This window comes from Acinonyx jubatus, chromosome C1, assembly GCF_027475565.1.
Source record: "Acinonyx jubatus isolate Ajub_Pintada_27869175 chromosome C1, VMU_Ajub_asm_v1.0, whole genome shotgun sequence".
Lineage (NCBI taxonomy): Eukaryota > Metazoa > Chordata > Mammalia > Carnivora > Felidae > Acinonyx > Acinonyx jubatus.
Window position 1 is genome coordinate 34,426,483 of NC_069381.1, and position 17,551 is coordinate 34,444,033.

The following is a 17,551-nucleotide window of genomic DNA, read 5'->3' on the forward strand; positions in this document are numbered from 1 at the left end:
CACCGACTCACCTCCGCGCACTCTGACCCCGGCCGACGCGACTGACGGGCGGGCGCAGTGGCCAACCACTGAGCCCGCCGCTTGCTTCTCCGACCAATGGGCTGCAGGGGGGCGGGGCTTCTTCTCCCCAAATGCTTGCTCTCCCGCCGACATGCGCGCTAAGGTCTGTCAAGATGGTGACTCCCCGCGTCCGATCTTATGGGACTTGTAGTTTTGAGGTTGCACGTACTCAGAAGAGAGTGAAGGGGGAGTTCACTTCCGAGCTGTGAAAGAAATTTTTTTAATAACAAAAACTTTCTAAGACCTAGAGCGATAAAGGTCCCCCATTTCCGTTTTCCCACCTCCCAATATACTCATGAGGTGAGTATAGGCTCATAAAATGACGTGTTGTATTTAGATGACTGCTCGTGATTAGTTCATTCAACAAGTCATTATTATCATCCATATTCTGAGGTGGGTCTGGGGAGAGCTGAGAGGAGGGAGAATTTAGGCTAAGAAGAAAATTCTTAGATTTTTGAAGGGCCTTCCTACGGAAGAGGGAACTGACTTGTTCAGGTTGGTTCCCGTGGAACATCAGAGTTAAAAGAGTTCTGGCCTCAACTATAGGGAGCTACCACAGAGAGTCTCTTCTGTCATCTGGAGGGAAGTGTGGCCAAAGCCCGAGACGTGTTTCTTCATCTTGGTTATGGCTCTTTGGAAAGCCACGGGTAACAGGTTCTGAAGTGGGAAACCTGGGCCTTGGCCAACGATGGCTTTGATAGCCTCCCCATCAGCCAGAAACCATCTTCTGGGACCAGCTTGGTCACCAAGCCCTCTGTCTGCCATTTGCATATTTTCACTTAAGAAAATGATGTAATTTCTGGGCCCTACTACCTCTGTGAAATCTGACCTTTAACATAATGGTTCCTGCCTGAACTGGGAATGCCTAGTAATACCCCTATCAGGGAATGTCTTCCTTAATCCTACATAATAGGTTAAGTGATTCTACTCTGCACTTACAGAATTTATTGCATTGTTTTATAATTGTCTATTTCCCTGTCTCTCCCCCAGGCCTGTAAATTCACTTAAGGTAAGCATTATTTCTATATTGTTTATCAGTAATACCCAGCACAGTTCCAAATATAAAGCAGGAATCTGGTAAATGTGGACAAATGAAACAAACATCAGCAGGGACAGATGTCACTTAACCCAAGGTCGGTAAAGTGGATGCACATCTTCCTAACCTTTGATTCTTAGAGCTGGAATTGAGTCTTCTTCCTCCCGTTGATGTCATCGAGACATTAATCCCAGTTGATTAGTCCGTCAATATATATTTATAGTGTCTCTGTTAAGTGTCAGGCACTGTTTCTGTTGCTAAGGATTCATTGGTGAATAAGACACATAAAACCTGTGTCCTTGAGAAGCCTTTATATTGGGGAGGAGAAAAGAGAGGCAGAACAAACAAACAGATAAGTAAATAGACAAATGAGAGGCCCTGAGATGGTCTCTCCTGTCCTTGGCTTTGTTATGTCCTGAGTCTGGCCTAAGAATAGGGCACAGCCAACCTTCTTGGCTGTAAGAATGAAGTACACCTACTGTCTATAGATTGGAGGCTTCTTTTAAGGCCCAGCACCAGTATCCTCCAAGGAGCCATCCATGGTCCCCTTAACTTCTCCAGAATGTGCTCTTTCCTACTTGGTACTCTAGAGCTCACCTTTACAGCTTCCAGAACTTTACCAGACTATAAGCTCTTTTTGAACAAAGACCAGGCAAAATGTATTCAAATAATACAACAGTTTAAGAGCTAAGTATATACGTGGTGCCTTACACCACTGCCAACCCAGCATTTGGCTCCCTCAAGCCTTTGGCTCTGTTGTGATTCCCTCTGTTTTATGGTTTCCCAGAAAACAGCCTGAGTAAAGCTTATTGTGGTAAAACTTCATTGGGAAATACAAGCCCTGGGCAGCAAGAGTTGAGGAGGCAAAGGGAAGTGAGGCAGAGAAGAAAAGAAAGAAAATATAAGGTTGTGTATTATAAAGTTGACCAGAGCTTCAAAAGAAACACGACTAGTTGCTCTCTTATTTAGGCCATATAAAACCATCACTTATCAGGGAGAAAGGGAGAGTTGTGTTACCCCACTACTCCGGTAGCCACAGGGGACACCAGATCCCACACCCTAAAGCACAGTGGTTCAACAGACTAGAAATGATGAGAGGAGTCATAGCCCCTGGTTTGGCCAAATTAGGCCCACTGCAGTCCCATCATTGTGGGCACATTGGAGGCTCTGTCCAAACCTAACCCTTATCCCTGAGGAGGCTAAGACAACCAGATGTGTTAGTAAATGAGGTGACCGTAATGGCAGCTGGGCTGCCCAAAAAAACCAAGTGGCCAAAGCCCTGGTGTGGGGGTATAGATGGGGCAAGTGAATTTTTGGAGGCAGATGAACTGAGTCCAATACACAGACACAGATATACCTTGGGCAGCCTCCGGGCTTCTGGATTAAGCGACTGAGCTAAAGTGAACACTGAGAGCAGGAGCTAAAGAGACCAAGTTGGTTCTTCTGCTGCCCTTTGAAACCACAAGGGTGGCCAACAATCATAGGGCTTACCAAGCAATGGAAGGGCAGAGAACCCAAGGACCCAAGAACAGTGCATGACAGCTCCCAAACTTGGCACAGCTGAGACAACCCAGACTGGGTCTGAAACTATTTTATCTAAGAACCGGGAAAGCTGCTTCTGCTGTTCACAGTCCCTGTAAGCTGCATAAGACAGCATAGTGTGGTTACAAGGAGTATGAACTCAGAGAAAACCTGCTCAGGTTTGAGTCCTGGCTCCATCTGTAGCAAGCCACTACCTCTCTGAGGCTCCATTTCTTCATCTCTAGAGTGGAGATAATACTAGTACCTACTTAGTAGAATTAAATACAAACATGCTTAGCATGGCATCCAGCATAAAGCATAAAGAGTTCAGTAAATATTGGCTCTTATTACTATTATTCTCGCCCCTCCTCCACACCTCTCTCCAACTCTTCTTCCCACCATGACCACCACCACCACCCCACCTTCTTATCCCCCCCCCCCCTTACTGCCCACAGTCTCTGCTGCAGAAGCTGTGGGAGCTGGACCTGGTCATGCCTTCTTCACCCTGCTTTTCCCCAGGGCTGTTCCCCATGAGCCTGAGCCATTCATCTCCCTGGTGACCTGAATCTGAACTAAGAGATGGATGTGGGGTGGCTGAGGCCAGGGTGGTAATGTGCTCCCTTATCTCTATGCCCCTCACTGGGGCCTAGTTAATTTTCCCTTTGATTTTAATATAGATTTATTGAAAGTTTCAGTTATCAAAACAAACTGCAGCAGCAAATTGGTGTTCTTTGCAGGCCTACAAGTGCCTATAAAGCTGCCATGCTCGGGAACGAATGGCGCTCTCCGGGAGGTCAGTCATGGCAACAGGAAGTCCCTGGGGACACACACACTGCAGTTTAATATTTTTCTTATTAGCCTTTTTCTTCTTGGCCATCTAAGCCTCCCCTTTAAATCGGAAATCAAATGGAGCCACCTGCCCAGGGAGGCTCTCTTGCCCAAGCTGTTCCACTTTGCCTTCTCTGTCCTAGCCTCTTCAGCTCTCATTCTCTGATTTCTCCCTGCCTTGCCCACTGTTCAGAGAGTGTGGTGATTCACATGCCCCAGAGATGTGGCTCACAGTCCTACCCCAACTATGGAAGGTTGGCTTGGGCTATCTAGCCACTCTAGTCAGTAGAGGCAAAGCATTAGAAAAGATTGGGGCCCCAGGCCTCTTCTAGATCTGGTGCTCAGAGGGGAGAAAAAAGACAAGGTTTTAAAGCAAAAGAGTTGTTTGGGGCACCTGGCTGTCAGAAAAGAGTATGACTTTTGATTGCAGGGTCATGGGTTTGAGCCCCATGTTGACTGTAGAGATTACTTAAATAAATAAAACAAGAAGGAAGGAAGGAAGAAAGAAAGTTGTTTTTAAAAAGGCAGACAATCCTGTCAGGATCTATTGAACTCAACAGAAGCAAAAAGGAGATGATGATCCTAGAGACTGGGCAAGTTTTCCTTCCAGCCCCAAAATTGTCTGATTTCATTCCCATTTCCCCACTGCCACTCCCAATATAGCCTCTCCTCTCAATCGCAACTTGATTTTTGAGACCCTCCGTTCTTTGGTCCCAATGTGCCTCTCTAAGAACCAGCCTGGTTTATTGCCTCCATTGCCTTCTATAACTAAAACCACACACTGCCACCTCTAGGCTCTGGAATCAGTCCTACCCTAGGGGAGGGCCTCCATGACCTGGTAACCTTGAGGGCACCATCATCTCTTCTGGACCTGAGCTGCTGCTGGGTCACCTGTACAGGCCACATCTCAATTCCCATTGTCCTCTTCTTGCTCTTAAAAATTTCCTGCCAGCATCAAGGGCTACTGCCCTTCCTCAGAACTTGGACTCTGACAACTATTGCTGTGTGGCTAGAGTGGTGGAAGGTGCTAAGGTTTGAATCTAGACAATCCAGGAATTGATTCCTGGCTCTGACATTTACTGACTCTGTGACTTGGGAAACATCTTTGTGGTGTCATTGCACCTTGTGCTTATGCCTGCCCTTGTCTGCCTCTGTATCTTTCACCTACAATATTCTGTGGTCCTCAAAGAAGAGGACTGTGTTTTAATCATCTTTATATTCCAAGTGAGTATATTTGATGAATAAGCAGTCACCTTATCTTGGCCTGTTTCCTCCACTATGAAGTGGAGATAATATCTGCATAACCAAAAAAGTGAAGAAAGCATCTACCACAGTACCCACCCTTCTCCTGAGGTTGGTCATCAGCCACCAGTGCTCCCACCTTTTGCCTGTTCCCATCACAGCTTCAAGTTCAACTCTCTCCTACTGCCTGTTAGAGCTTCCTATCACTGATCAGATGTCTGCATTCACCCTGGACCCTTTGGAGTGGTACTGATGTCTCTTCTCCACCAAACCAGGCTCCCTCAATTTTTCCAAACACACTCATGAACTGCTGCCTCCTGGTGGCTCTGTTTCTATTCCATAGACTGACTTGTAGTTTGTCTGTAGCATTGCAGATATTCCCTACCATCTATTGCAGCTAGTAGCATCAAGGAGTTTATGTTAACATTAATACACCAGTCTTGCTAATTCTAGACCTCTACCTGCTCCTATAGAAATAACAATCCCTAGCAATGTTTCTTTAAAAAGCTTCAGTTGTGCCCATGGATCAGTCAAAGCTACTGTGCTCCACTGGTTTCTGTCACTAAGTGCACCATGGATGCTGGCCTTGAATGCCTCTGCCTGATATGCTGAATTCTCGTGGTATCATGACCATGTGAGAGCACAGAACTCTCTCACAAAGTAAGAAGAATCCCTCCATATTTCATTTAGCTAAGAGGATGTGAAGCCCTACAGCAGAATGTTTGAGTTCTTAAGTGTTTCAGAGACAGCTCTTTCCACTTATTTAACTCATTCTGCATGCCTACAACCATGAGAGTAGCTGGGATAGGGTGAGTTTATGTAAGAACCATCACAAAGAACCAGAGCCATGGTCCTCTTCAACCATCAGTCTTACTGTGGAAATTGGCTCATCTTCCAGACTCCTCCCTCCTCTGTCATTAAGCCTCTCTCTCCCAAGCTCTGCTGGCCCTTCTAGCAATCTGGTGTTCATTGTGTTGTTCACATACCCCTACTCTAATCATGTTGGTGTATACTGGCCAGGTTTGGTTCAAATTTATTTTTCTCTGAGAGGCTTTGTACCCCCATGTAAAACAGTAGATTCAAATAGATGTTTAGGTCAGGGGATATTGCCTAACTCCTCACAGTGGATGTAGCCCAGTATCATCCCCAACCCACTAGGACCCCCATTACACTGCATATTTCCCCCAAGATTTAGTGAATAAACTTGTACTGCCTGCTACTTTCCTTGATCTTCCTAGACTAATACAGCCTTGTTCTTCCACTGGACCCCTTGTGATTTCATAGTTCTTCCTTCCTGGTCTTGACTTGGCCTTCAAGTGCTTTACAACTCAGACTCCAACCTACATTTCCAGCCTTATTTCCTAGTAGTTCTTTACCTCCCCCTCTCTTCCAGGACAAAAGGACTCTTACTCATCAAGGTGCTTTGTATTTCCTTACCTCCAAGACTTTATTTGCTGGTGGTGCTCTCTCAACTAGGAGTAACCTCCCCATTTTCAACTCTACCACTGAACCCCCAGAGAAATGTGCTCTGCCCCAGGAAGCATTTCCTGATCCTCAAGTGATTGTTCCTTCCCCTCTCTAAGCCCTAAACCCCATCTGTGTGTCCTGTGCAGCATGGCATCCACAGGACCAGGGTCTTGCTCAGTGTGTTTTTTTTTTTTTTTAGTTGACTCCACATCCAACATGGGGCTTGAACTCACAACCCTGAGATGGAGAATCATGTGCTATACTGACTGAGCCAGCCAGGAGCCCCTTGGCATTTTTAATCTATAGGCAGTGTCTGACCACACCCCTCAGGACCTGAAAGATGCTATGGGGCTTTTAGGAGGCATCTGAAGCCTTCAGGGGGATCTCCTCCAACAACCTCAGCTAAACTAAGAGCTTGAGCCCACTCTTCTTAAAGTGTGTAATTTTTCAAGATTCAACAACATTCTTTGAATACCTGCTTTGTGCTAGGCTCCTTGAAAGCATGGGACAAAAGCATGAGCAATAGACACAGTTCCTGCCCTCGTAAAGCTTACACTATAATGACGGAGACACTGGTAAAGAAATGTGTCACTTCAGAGTGATAACTGTGATCATAGAGACAGACCACTTACAATGAAAGTTTGAAGAGGAGGCACTAATCACAGCTGGAAAGGTTTAACATTGAAGTCCAGTGTGTTTTGAGTAGTAATTTCCCAGACCAAGGAGTGGGGGGAAGACAAGAAGACAGGGCATTCCAGGCAATGGGAACAACATGAGCAAAGTCATGAGGCAAAGAAATGGCCTACATGTGGATGGGAAGAAACTCAGTGCTATTGGAGCAGAACGTGTGACAGAGCCAGTGGTGAAAGAGGAGTTTGAAGTAGGCAAGGGTTAGATCATGCCTAGTCTTTTTTTAAAAAAAAAAATTTTTAAGGTGTTTATTTATTCTTGAGAGAGAGGGGGACAGAGCATGAGAGGAGAAGGGTCAGAGAGAGGGAGACACAGAATCTGAAGCAGGCTCCAGGCTCTGAGCTATCAGCACAGAGCCCAACGTAGGGCTTGAACTCAAGAACCATAAGACCTGACCCAAAGTCGGCCCTTAACCAACCAAGCCACCCAGGAGCCCAAGATCATGCCTGGTTTTAAAGTAAACCTTCTTAATGGGTTTGGACTTGAGCTTGAGGGCATTAGAAAGCCACTGACAGGTTTGAAGCAGAGCAGTGACTAGGTCTGTTCTGTGTTAGAGCAGTGCTTCTCAAACTTTAGTGTGCATTCCAGTCACCTGGGAATCTTGTTAAAATGCAAACTGATTATGGGGTCTGGGAAAGGCCTAGATTCTGCATTTTTAACAGATTCCTTAGTGATGTTGATGCTGCTGGTCCCCAGGCCTCACATGGAGTAGCAATCCCTCTGGCCCATCTTCCCTAAATGCATCCACTTACATCTGCAAGCACAGAGCATTCTTTCTGCTGAAAATGGTCCAAGGCTGCTGTGGCTTTTCGCTTTTAAGAAGTGCCTATCTTTTAGAAGCTGTTTATTGAATATGTATTTGCTATATGTCCGTCTAGCAGAGAACCAGGGGCAGGGCTGGGGGGCTGAGAGAAAACAAAAAGCAAGACATTTTCCTGCCCAAAAGTATTTGGTATCATCTCCAAAGAGGCAGCTTTCCCTGAGCTGCCCTCTGCCAGACCTGTCATAAACATGGTAAATGAGGCCTGTCTCAGTGGTACTCCCTGGGGCCCCCACCACTTCTGCAGCCCCATCCAGAAATGAGCCTGTTTATCCCTAACGGTTGTCTCTGACCTCTAAATCAATTCCCTATCTGATACAAAAACTCCAATCCTCCCAACCAGCCTCCCAATCCTCGACTCTGACAGTTTTTAAGACTGGAGGTGGTATATGATGACAGCCATTCCCAGCCCAGGCTCTGAAGTAAAACTGCCTGGATTCATAGCCCAGCTATACTACACATTAGCTGGGTGACCTTGGGCAAGTGGCTTAACTTCTCTAAATTTCAGTCTTCTCACCTGTAAATTGGGGATAATAATTATTTCTGCATCATGAGGCTGTTGTGAGAATCAGTATGTCAATGCATATAAAGCATAGCCTCTGAAACATGCAGAGAACACCCAATAACTGCTAGGTATTATTTTCATAAATATGAAAACTTGTGTGTGTAGAAGCTTATCAAAGCCCTTTTGGAAGCCTGTATAAACAAAAGTCCCTGTCATCCCTTTTCTACCTATGATGGGTTTTCCTGCTGCCATTAGCCCCTCTCTAATGCTGGGGAGCCAGAGGCAGCCTTGGAGGTCAGTGCAGAGAAGCCTTGCCCTTGGGAGGAAACAGTCCTTGGGGCCACTTTTGGGACAGGAGGCTTCAGCCTACGAAAACTGAGGCTCTGTGTTGGAGAGGGATCCTTTGTGGATCCCCTCCTACCTCAACCCCATCCCCGCAGTGTCCCCTCTGTCCGGGGTCACCCAGGCTGCCCCTCCTTCTGGCTGCAAGGAAAGAGGCAGCTTCAATCATTCATCTTAATGTCTCTATTAAGCAGGGTTATGACCAGGACGAGACAAGAAACAAGGTCTTTTAGTGTAAAAACATGGCTCCCAGGGCTTGGCCTCAGGGGACTCCTCCCCTGCACTGCTGCTGCTCCCAGATACCACTGCTGGAGGGCAGTTGAGGCCCCAGATTGAACAAAATGATTCTGCCCTGAGTTCTCTTTCTCCCTTTCCTTCCTGGATCCTTCTATGGGGCTGCCCAGAGTTTTCTTTTCCAAAGAGAAGAACGATGACTTGGCGTTTAGAGGCAGCCACGAGGGTCTTGAAGCTATCTGTTTAGGCCTGCACCCAGACTTGGGATCACTATTCTCATCACCTTCTCATCTCTTGCCAGCAATGTGGAAGCAGTTACAGCCTTAGCCACTAGGCCCTGGGCACAACAGGGCCTCACCTGGAGTCTGGGCTCAGAGCCTAGGGGATAACAGGAGTATTCCTGATTATGGAAAGATCTTAAAAAGACCATACCATAAGTCCTCATCACTCATATTAGAGGTTTAGGAGCTACTGGTGGAGTCAGCATATGCTGGGACCTGGGGCCTGGGTTCTAGGGCAGTAGCTGTCCTCCTGAGGAGCCCCACGCTTACTGATTCTTACCTACACCCATGCACAGGCAGGGATTTGTGAGCAACAGCAGGATCAACCCCCTCACCTGGGAAGAAGGGCTGAGTCTCCTAGAGAACTAGAATCAAAAGGCCTCAAAAAGAGCATGTGCACAGATCCAGCCTTCAGAGGCATAGAAAGAGTCCCCAGATAACTACTCCCATAGTTAGTAATGTCCCCGTTAGAACACAAGTCCTTTAGCTAACCGGTGCTGGAGGGTAAGAAAGTAGAACACAGAGAGGTCAGGTACCAAAGAAGGAGACCGGTCCTTCTCAGCAACACTCCTTGCTCACCACAGCCCTCCTAATCCTCGGGCCACTGACTTCTATTTCCCACTGTGCTGCTGCCTTCTCACTGGTCCTGGAATTTCCCTCTCTATCACTACTTACCCTAAATGTGACCTTTCTCTGCGAGCTTCCCTGAATTGGCCTTCCCTGAGGTGGGCTGGCAAAGACTAAACACCCTAGTGTGGGGCCAGGTAAAAACGCATTCACATCCTGGCCCTACCTTGTGACCCTGTGCAAGTCAGCGCTGCTCCCTGAGCTTTAGTCTGCTCTTTTGTTCTTACGATTTTGAGGAGTCAATGAGACAGCATGCATGCATTTGTTTGGCTTAGTGTAGAACCAGGAACACTGTGGAAAGGGAGAAGGGATGGAAGAGAGAACTGGGAGTCTCACTCAGGGTGTGTGGGTAAAGGGGTCTTGACTAAGGAGGGCTGCAAGAGCAGGGGGGCTGTGGAGGGAATGCCAGAGCAGCTGAGGGCAGCACAAAGTCAGAGTGAGTTAGCGCTGGTCCCAGGGGCTGCATGAGCCAGGCAGGCTTTTACAGAGATATCCAGGGAACAAGAAATACCAGCAAGGAAGTTGCCCCATTAATAAATAAGAAGGTGGGAAATTAATGATGGTCTGAAAATGGCTGAGCTACTGAACTCGTTCTTTAAATCTGTCTTTAACAAGAAAAATAAAGAAAAGAGATTTGGCCAATTAGGAGGTAATGAAGACATTGTAGAAATAGCACCTGACAAAAGCACACGTGGTGGTGGGGGTGTTGCTGGGTGAATATCCAATGGCTTTGACCCTGCTCCCTTCAAAAGGAGAATGCCAGAGAAGGGGGGGGGGGGGACAGCCGATCACTGCAGGGCCTGGGAAGGGGTAGGGAGGAAACTAGGGGTGGGGGCAGGATACTGTCTCCTGAGGAGGCTGGAATGAAGGTGAGAATGGGGGGTGGAGGGGACAGATGGAGGTAATAAGAGGGGGCCCAGAGAGGAGAGATCTCTAAAGGCAGAGAAAACCAGAAGGACCCTGATTAGAACTACAAAAGAGCTAGGTCCCTTTTAGGGAGTCTATGCCTATAAATGGAAGAACGGAAGAGGAGAGGGGGCATGGGAGGGAAGGAAAGAGAAGTCAGGGGGGCCTGAGAGAGAGAGGGAAAGGTAACTGCACAGAGAAAGGAAGATTAAAGATGGTACTTGGGCAGGGCTTAGAGAAGCAGCTGGGGTGGAGGGTGGGAGGAAAAGGGGCCCTTTTGCTAAGTCAAGGAAAACCACATTGCTAGCCAGTTCTAGCCCTCCACTGAGGTGTAGGTGATCCACCCAGGGAGCAGAATGGCAGCCTCTGTGACAGGTGGCAAAAGGATAGAGGGCTCACAGGTTGAGTTTACTTAAGCAGGGGAGCTCAAGAAGTAAGGGAAGGGGAAGCTAGAAAGATGAGGGTGAGAAAGGAGTCTCAGAGCAGCTTTACCACTGTGGGGGAGCTTTTGGGGGAAGGAGTGTGAGGGCAGCACAAAGTCAGAGTGAGTTAGCACTGGTCCCAGGGGCTGCATGAGCCAGGCAGGCTTTTACAGAGATATCCAGGAAACCACCCAGGGTCACTGCTGTAGCAGTCCTCATCCTAGCCATACTCTATGAGGAGGTAAGAAAGGATGGGTGCCTATGAGACCAGCAGTGCCACAGAGAAGGCCATTTAAAGGAAGGTTCTTGGGAAGATCTAGGCAGGGAGGGAGTGCAAGGCCTTGAGGAAGGAAGGAAGGAAGGAAGGAAGGAAGGGAGGAAGGGGAATACAGATCCATCTACTCTAGCCACCCTTCCCCTCTCCTACACAGAAATAAAGGCAGTCCTATAGTTAGGAAGGGAGCCCTCTGCTCCCTTAGCCCTCACATCCTTTTCCAGGCCAGAGATTCCCTCTCCTGTAGCCGCTGGATCCTACCTTTGGACTAACCTCCCTCCACCCCCACCCAGGGAAGCCAAGACCCACAGCTCCCCAGGGACAGATGTGGTCTGGTCTAGGAAGCTTACCAGCTCCAGAATCTGTCCTGAATCTGCATCCGGAATTCAACCCAAAGTGGCTGGGCTATAACAACACTGACACCGTCTGCATGGGGGCATAGGGGGTAGGAGCAATGAAACTGCAGGAGAAGGAGAGGGCAGCCAGTGATGAATAGGGGCAGCCAGAGCCTCGTTAGAGGGGGGTGTGGAGAGGCTGGCCGCTGCAGGGATGAGCCCTGGGCCTGATTTATCATCTTCAGAGCTGATCTGAGCGAGAGGGGTTAAGTAGCAAGTTAATGAAATCCACAGATGCCGCTAAACGGGGAGAGCGGGGAGCACCAGGCTAGAAGGGGTCCAGGAGGGAGGCAGGCAGGCAGGCTGGCCACTGAAGAGGGGATTCATCTGGAGGGGAGAGAAGATAGACATGTTCCCGCTGAGGGGGATCCTGTCATAGTCTCTGAAATCCAGTTTGGGCCAGCCAGAGAGAAAGAGGTTAGACAGACAGCAGGGATTCAGGGAGAACCCAGGTCCCATCCCAGGGACATCCTCAGTCAAGCTTCACAGCCCCCTGCTCCAGTCCCAGTGGGCTTCAGCAAACACTTACTGGGCGGCCCCTGAGCCCCTGAGACCAGGAGGTGAATCAGAACAGGTCTCTGCCTCTCTTTCCCCCAGGCTGATTGGTGAAACAAGTAACTACAGTTCGCTGTGATAAGTGCAGTTGAGCAACACAAAAGGAGGGAGCAATTAATTCTGACAGGGGAGGGCAGGGAGGTCAGGATGACATTAAAGCAAGGCTTGAAAAATAAGGGTTTTACCAGGCAGAAAAAGGAAAAGTGGGATTCTGGACAGAAGGAACAGCATGAGCCAAGGCCAGGAAAAGCACAAAGGAAGCCAAGGGAAAGGGAGCTGACCTGGCAGAGATGCCTGTTCAGGGAAGGGAAGGGGCAAGGGGAATGCTACCAAAAGGCCTGTGTGTTCTACCACAGGGCTCTCAGCTGGGGGTGCTGGGTGTTGTAAGGCCAGCGGGTCCAGATCCTATGGTGGTCCTGTAGTGGTCTGAATGCACAGGACAGACACAGGAGCAGCACAATCCTGGCCAAAAGAGCCCCTTCTGCATGCTGACCTCATGCTCTGTCTCCAACAGTAAGCCTGGACCTCCATTCTAGGGCTGACACAGAATTCAATAAAGTCATCCATAGAGCTTTTGGCACAGGCCTGGCACACAGTACATGCTTACTAAATGTAAATTATTATTTTGGTAGTTAATATTACCAGGCTGAACTAAAAACAAAAACAAAAAACCAAAAACAAAACTGGGTTAGTGTAGGACTGCAGCTCCAAAATGCACCCAGGGGACAGGCAGAGACGTAGTTACTTAATAGGTAAAACTTAGGCCCACGGGGCAGAAAGTAATCAATCACTTTAATGAATCAGTGGGACAGAGTACTGCAGACGTCAAGACTGAGATCCCCAAGAAGGGGAAGATGACACATAGGCTATAACTAAAGGAACTCTGAGGACCAGACCATCAACACTTCTGTCCAGACCCAAGAGGGGCAGCTTTGAGAAGCAGAGGAGAGCAGTTTGCATCTTAGGGCCAAATAGCCAAGCCATCTTATTCCTCCTTCAGCCCACAGAGCTACCTGGGCAAATGAGCTACCTGGGCAGCCTTTTCTATTGATGCCCTCCCTTTCCTACCCTTGTCCTGAGCAGGAACCCTGCCCTTATAGAAGAACCTCCCCTAAGAGAAGTGGCAAGGGTATAGCAGCAAGACATCTGGTTCACTCATTTTTATCCTATAGTAATTAGGTATTCACTGAATATTTGTTGGATGAAGGAATGGGTGAGCTCGTAAAAATCTTGAAGCTCTTCAGCAGAGCACAGCACAGCCATAGTGAAAAACCTCCCCCTGCCCACCACACACACACACACACACACACACACACACACACACACACACACAACTCTTTCCTCATTCCTCATTCTATCTCATGGCAGCTGGCATGAAGAGATTGGCTGATAGTGTGGCTATTTAAAGATTAGGCCTTGGAGTCAGACAGTCCTGGAATTCAGACTTTGTTCTTAAGGAGCACCAACTCTGTGCTCCTTAAGAAGTTACTTAACCTCCCTACATCTCAGCTTCTTCTGTAAAATGGGAATAATAATAATAGTGCCTACTTCATATGTAGTATAGATTAAATTAATATATGTAGTATACATTAAATTAATAATTCATAACAGTTTGTGTGAAGAACTTAGTACAGAAAAACTGGAACAGAAAAAGTAACTTACACAGATGGAATAAGATTTAATCAAATTAAAACAGTAGTAGAGAAAACATCTTAATTCCCCTTCACCTCCACTTTATCCCTTCAGATCCTCTCTGGGTGCCTGTACTCCCTCTGCTGCTGCATGGTTTTTCAGGCAGATCTTATAACTTCATCCTCTCACTAAAACTGAATTCTGAGATCCGCTGAGTCATGAGGTTACTCACGCCCCCTGGCAGTCCATCCTAAAATAGAAGAGCTACATGTGAGGTCGAGTATGGGTAGAACTGGAGGGCACAAGCAAGCCGCAGCGCAGTATCGCAGGCTCCCATGTCATCTACCACCGGTGCAGCCAGTGCCTCTCATCTGCACATCTAACTTGTACAGAGGGCTTCCTTATGACCAGAAAATAGGAGGGAAAAGCCCCACCTTAGTTCATGGGAGGGTTGATGCAGTATGTGAGTACAAGCTGAAATGGACAGTGGCTATACTGAAAGACAGTGGAGAGGGAAGATCCTCCCAATGGGCAGGGCCCCTAGTCGTTTACTTTATGTAAAAAGCAAAGGGATTCAAGGATAGAATATTTATGGACTCATGGGCAGTGGTAATGACTGTGCTAACTGGAAGGGGCAAGACTGGAAGGTCACAGACAAGGAGGCCTGGGGTCGTAGCCAGTGAACAGATATATGAGAATGGGCACAAAGTGTGAAGATCTTTGTATTACATGTTAGTGCCCACTAGTGAGTATCCACCATGGGAGGGGAATTAAACCATTAAGTAAATAAAATGACTCATCCCACTGATACCAGTCAGCTTCTATCATTGGCTACCCCAGTCTCAGCATGATGAATGCATGGATAAAGTAACTATGATGGCAGGGATTTTGGAAGTTATGCACAGGCCCAAGAGCATGAGTTCCCACTTACCAGGGCTGACCTAGCTACTGCCACTGTGGAATGTTCAATCTGCTAGTCACAGAGACCAATGCAAAGTCCCCAGGATGGCACCATCCATTGAGGAGATCAATCAGCCAGTTGATGGCAAGTTGATTATTTTGGGCCCTTTCCATTTTGGAAGAAGCGGAAATTCACTCAGGAATAGATCTATATTCTGGTTATGAGTTTGTGTTTCCTGCCTACAGGGCTATAGCCAGTGCCATCAAAAGAAAGCTTATAAAGTGCTTGATCCATCAGCATACAATCTTATATGCTACCTACCATATCATACCAATGGATCTACTTTATAGCAATGGAGGTGCAAGAGTGAGCCCATAACATAAGGTCCATTGGTTGTGTCACATGCTACAGCACCTGGAAGCTGCTAACCTAATTGAACAATGCAATGACCTATTGAAGGCACAGCTGAACCACCAGCTAGGAGATGATACTCTATGAGAATGGGGCACCATCTTTTTGGATACTGACTCTCAACTGGGGACAGTTTTGCCTCCTAGGGCAATTGGGTAATGTCTGGAGACGTCTTTCATTTTCTCCACTGGAGGAGGGGAGAAGGAGAGGTAGTGCTACTGGTATACAGTAGGTAGAAGTCAGAGGTGTGCATCCTACAGTGCATAGGACAGTCCTGTCCCTCTCCTCCCCACCTCCAAATAAAGAATCATCCAGCCCCAAATGTCAATAGTGCTAAGATTGAGAAACTCTATTGTGGGACACAGCATGCATTTTAAATCAAAGACCTTTATATGTAGATGTGTCCCCATTGGGGTCCAGAAACCAAGGTCTCATTATAATTACTCCCAGTGATCCACTTGTGGAATATGTTATGTTGGGCTTTGCAAATTTAGAATAGCTGATTCCCAAAGGGGAGCATTTCTGTTAGAAGACACAGCAAGAGTCCCACTAAACTATATGAGATGGCTGCGTCCTGGCTTCTTCAGGTTCTTCATGCCAAGGACACAGGCAAGAAGAAAAGTCACTGTATCTTGGCAGAGGTAATTGGCTTAGATCATCAGGAGGCAGTAGGGCTGCTGTTACACAATGGGAGTAGCCAGGTGATTCATGTGACACGTGATCTGTTAGTACTCCCTTCTCCTAATTTAATGGTATAGGGACAAGTGCAACAACCCCAGCCTGAGGAGGGCATGGTAACCAGTCTGAGATCCCTCAAGGATGTGAATCTTCATCATGCCACAAACCAAACTACCATGACCAACAGATGTGCTAGCTGAAGGTGAAAGGAATCTGGCATTGTGAACAGAGAAGGAGTGAAATGGATAAAAGCTGTGACCCTGAGATCAGCTCCAATAGTGGGGTCTGTAGTCATTCTTCAAACCTTCCTCTTCTGTAAGTTTCCCCTGGCAAGAGAGGCCCACTGAAATCCTGGAGGATGTGCTCTCAGAACTAATATGAAAAAGTGAATTCAAGTGGTACCAGGGTAGATTACAGTGAAGGCAGTGATCTGCTGCCTTTAGGAATGAAGGACCAGTTCCTCCAGTTGCTGGGAGTGCTGCTAGCAGCCTTCAATTGTTAGCCTTGTTGGGGGATGGCTGCTGAAGAGAATTTCTTTGTTCAAGGTCCTATCTCCTTCTAAGGACAATTCGCATCAATGACTGATCAATACTGAGACATAAAGATCCAGCCCGCTTGTCCCAACTCTGGATGACTCTGAAAGACCATCCCAGCTCCAGGGCTTCCTATGGGACTAGCTGAGGACTTTGTTGGGACTGCTTCACAATTCAGCTTCTCCCTCTGCCTAATCAGCCTTCCTTCTATTGGTGTTGATCCCAAGAGCTGTCTATTAAACATCTTGTATGCTAATCTTTGTCCCGGAATCTGCTTTCTAGGGAACACAACACATGACAGTCAAAAACAAAATAAGACCTCTATTCATATTGAGGCTACATTCTGGGGTGGGGGGGAGGAAGCAGGCAAAAAACCATAAGCAAATAAGTAAGTTATCATTAAGTATGTTGGAAGATGATAATTGTGATAAGTTCTAAGGAATAAAGAATAAGTAGAGCAGAGTAAGGAGATCAGTAGTGCCTGGGTATAGGAGTCGGCAGACAGGATGCAGTATTAAATCAGATGCCAAAGCAGGCCTCATTGACAAGATGAGATTTCAGCAAAATTTAAAGGAAGTAAGAGAGTTGAACAAGTGGGTATCTGGAGACATTCTAGATAAAGAAAAGAGCAAGATCAAAGGTCCTAAGGCAGGACCAATGTGTTTCAGGAGCACCCAGAAAGCCAACGGAGGTAGAGTAGGGTGAGCAATAGGGGAATACAATGACAAGAATAGAATTTAGGAAGACAATGTGAGAATAGAGGGTCAGATTATATAGGGTGATCTTAAGGGTGATGATTTTTGCTGTGAATAAAATGAGAACAGTATCTGACTCATCTTCCTCCAAGAAGCCCTCCCTGACTGTCTCTGGCTAGATGTACTCTTTCTGGCGCCTCCTCTGTTGCTCTCATAGCCTCCTGGGCTTCTGCTGTAGTTGTGTTTATCACACTCTGTTGTAATTGCCTTATTGTCTGTCTGTGTTACCCACTTAATCGTGTTGGTAATAGGGGATCATTGTGAGGATATAGAAAGAAATAAGGAAGTCAAGACATAGCCACACCATGGGACTTCACAGAGCCTATTGAAACTCTGAGAACTCTGTTGTTCAGGACGCAGTGTAGTGCTAGAAATTAGGTGTTTTCATTACTGCCTCTGAGTGAGCATTCATTGATCTCCACTCTTGAATTTCACC

At 47.1% G+C, this 17,551-nt stretch overlaps 1 protein-coding gene and 1 long non-coding RNA gene across 4 annotated transcripts in view; one reads left to right on the top strand and one right to left on the bottom strand.

Annotated features, from left to right (window-relative positions):
• Positions 1–47, bottom strand: part of ERI3 (ERI1 exoribonuclease family member 3) — a 127,612-nt gene extending 127,565 nt beyond the window's left edge. The window contains exon 1 of one of the 3 annotated variants that reach the window (XM_027059388.2): positions 12–47. The gene's annotated coding sequence lies outside the window, so the exon portion shown is untranslated. The remainder of the gene's footprint in view (positions 1–11) is intronic. The other 2 variants (XM_027059392.2, XM_053213089.1) reach the window with 2 other exon arrangements.
• Positions 5–16,616, top strand: LOC106970192 (uncharacterized). The gene is made up of 3 exons (XR_001429469.3): positions 5–360; positions 1,051–1,069; positions 15,908–16,616. It is a non-coding gene; the product is annotated as an uncharacterized LOC106970192 (long non-coding RNA).
• The last annotated feature ends 935 nt before the right edge of the window (positions 16,617–17,551 follow it).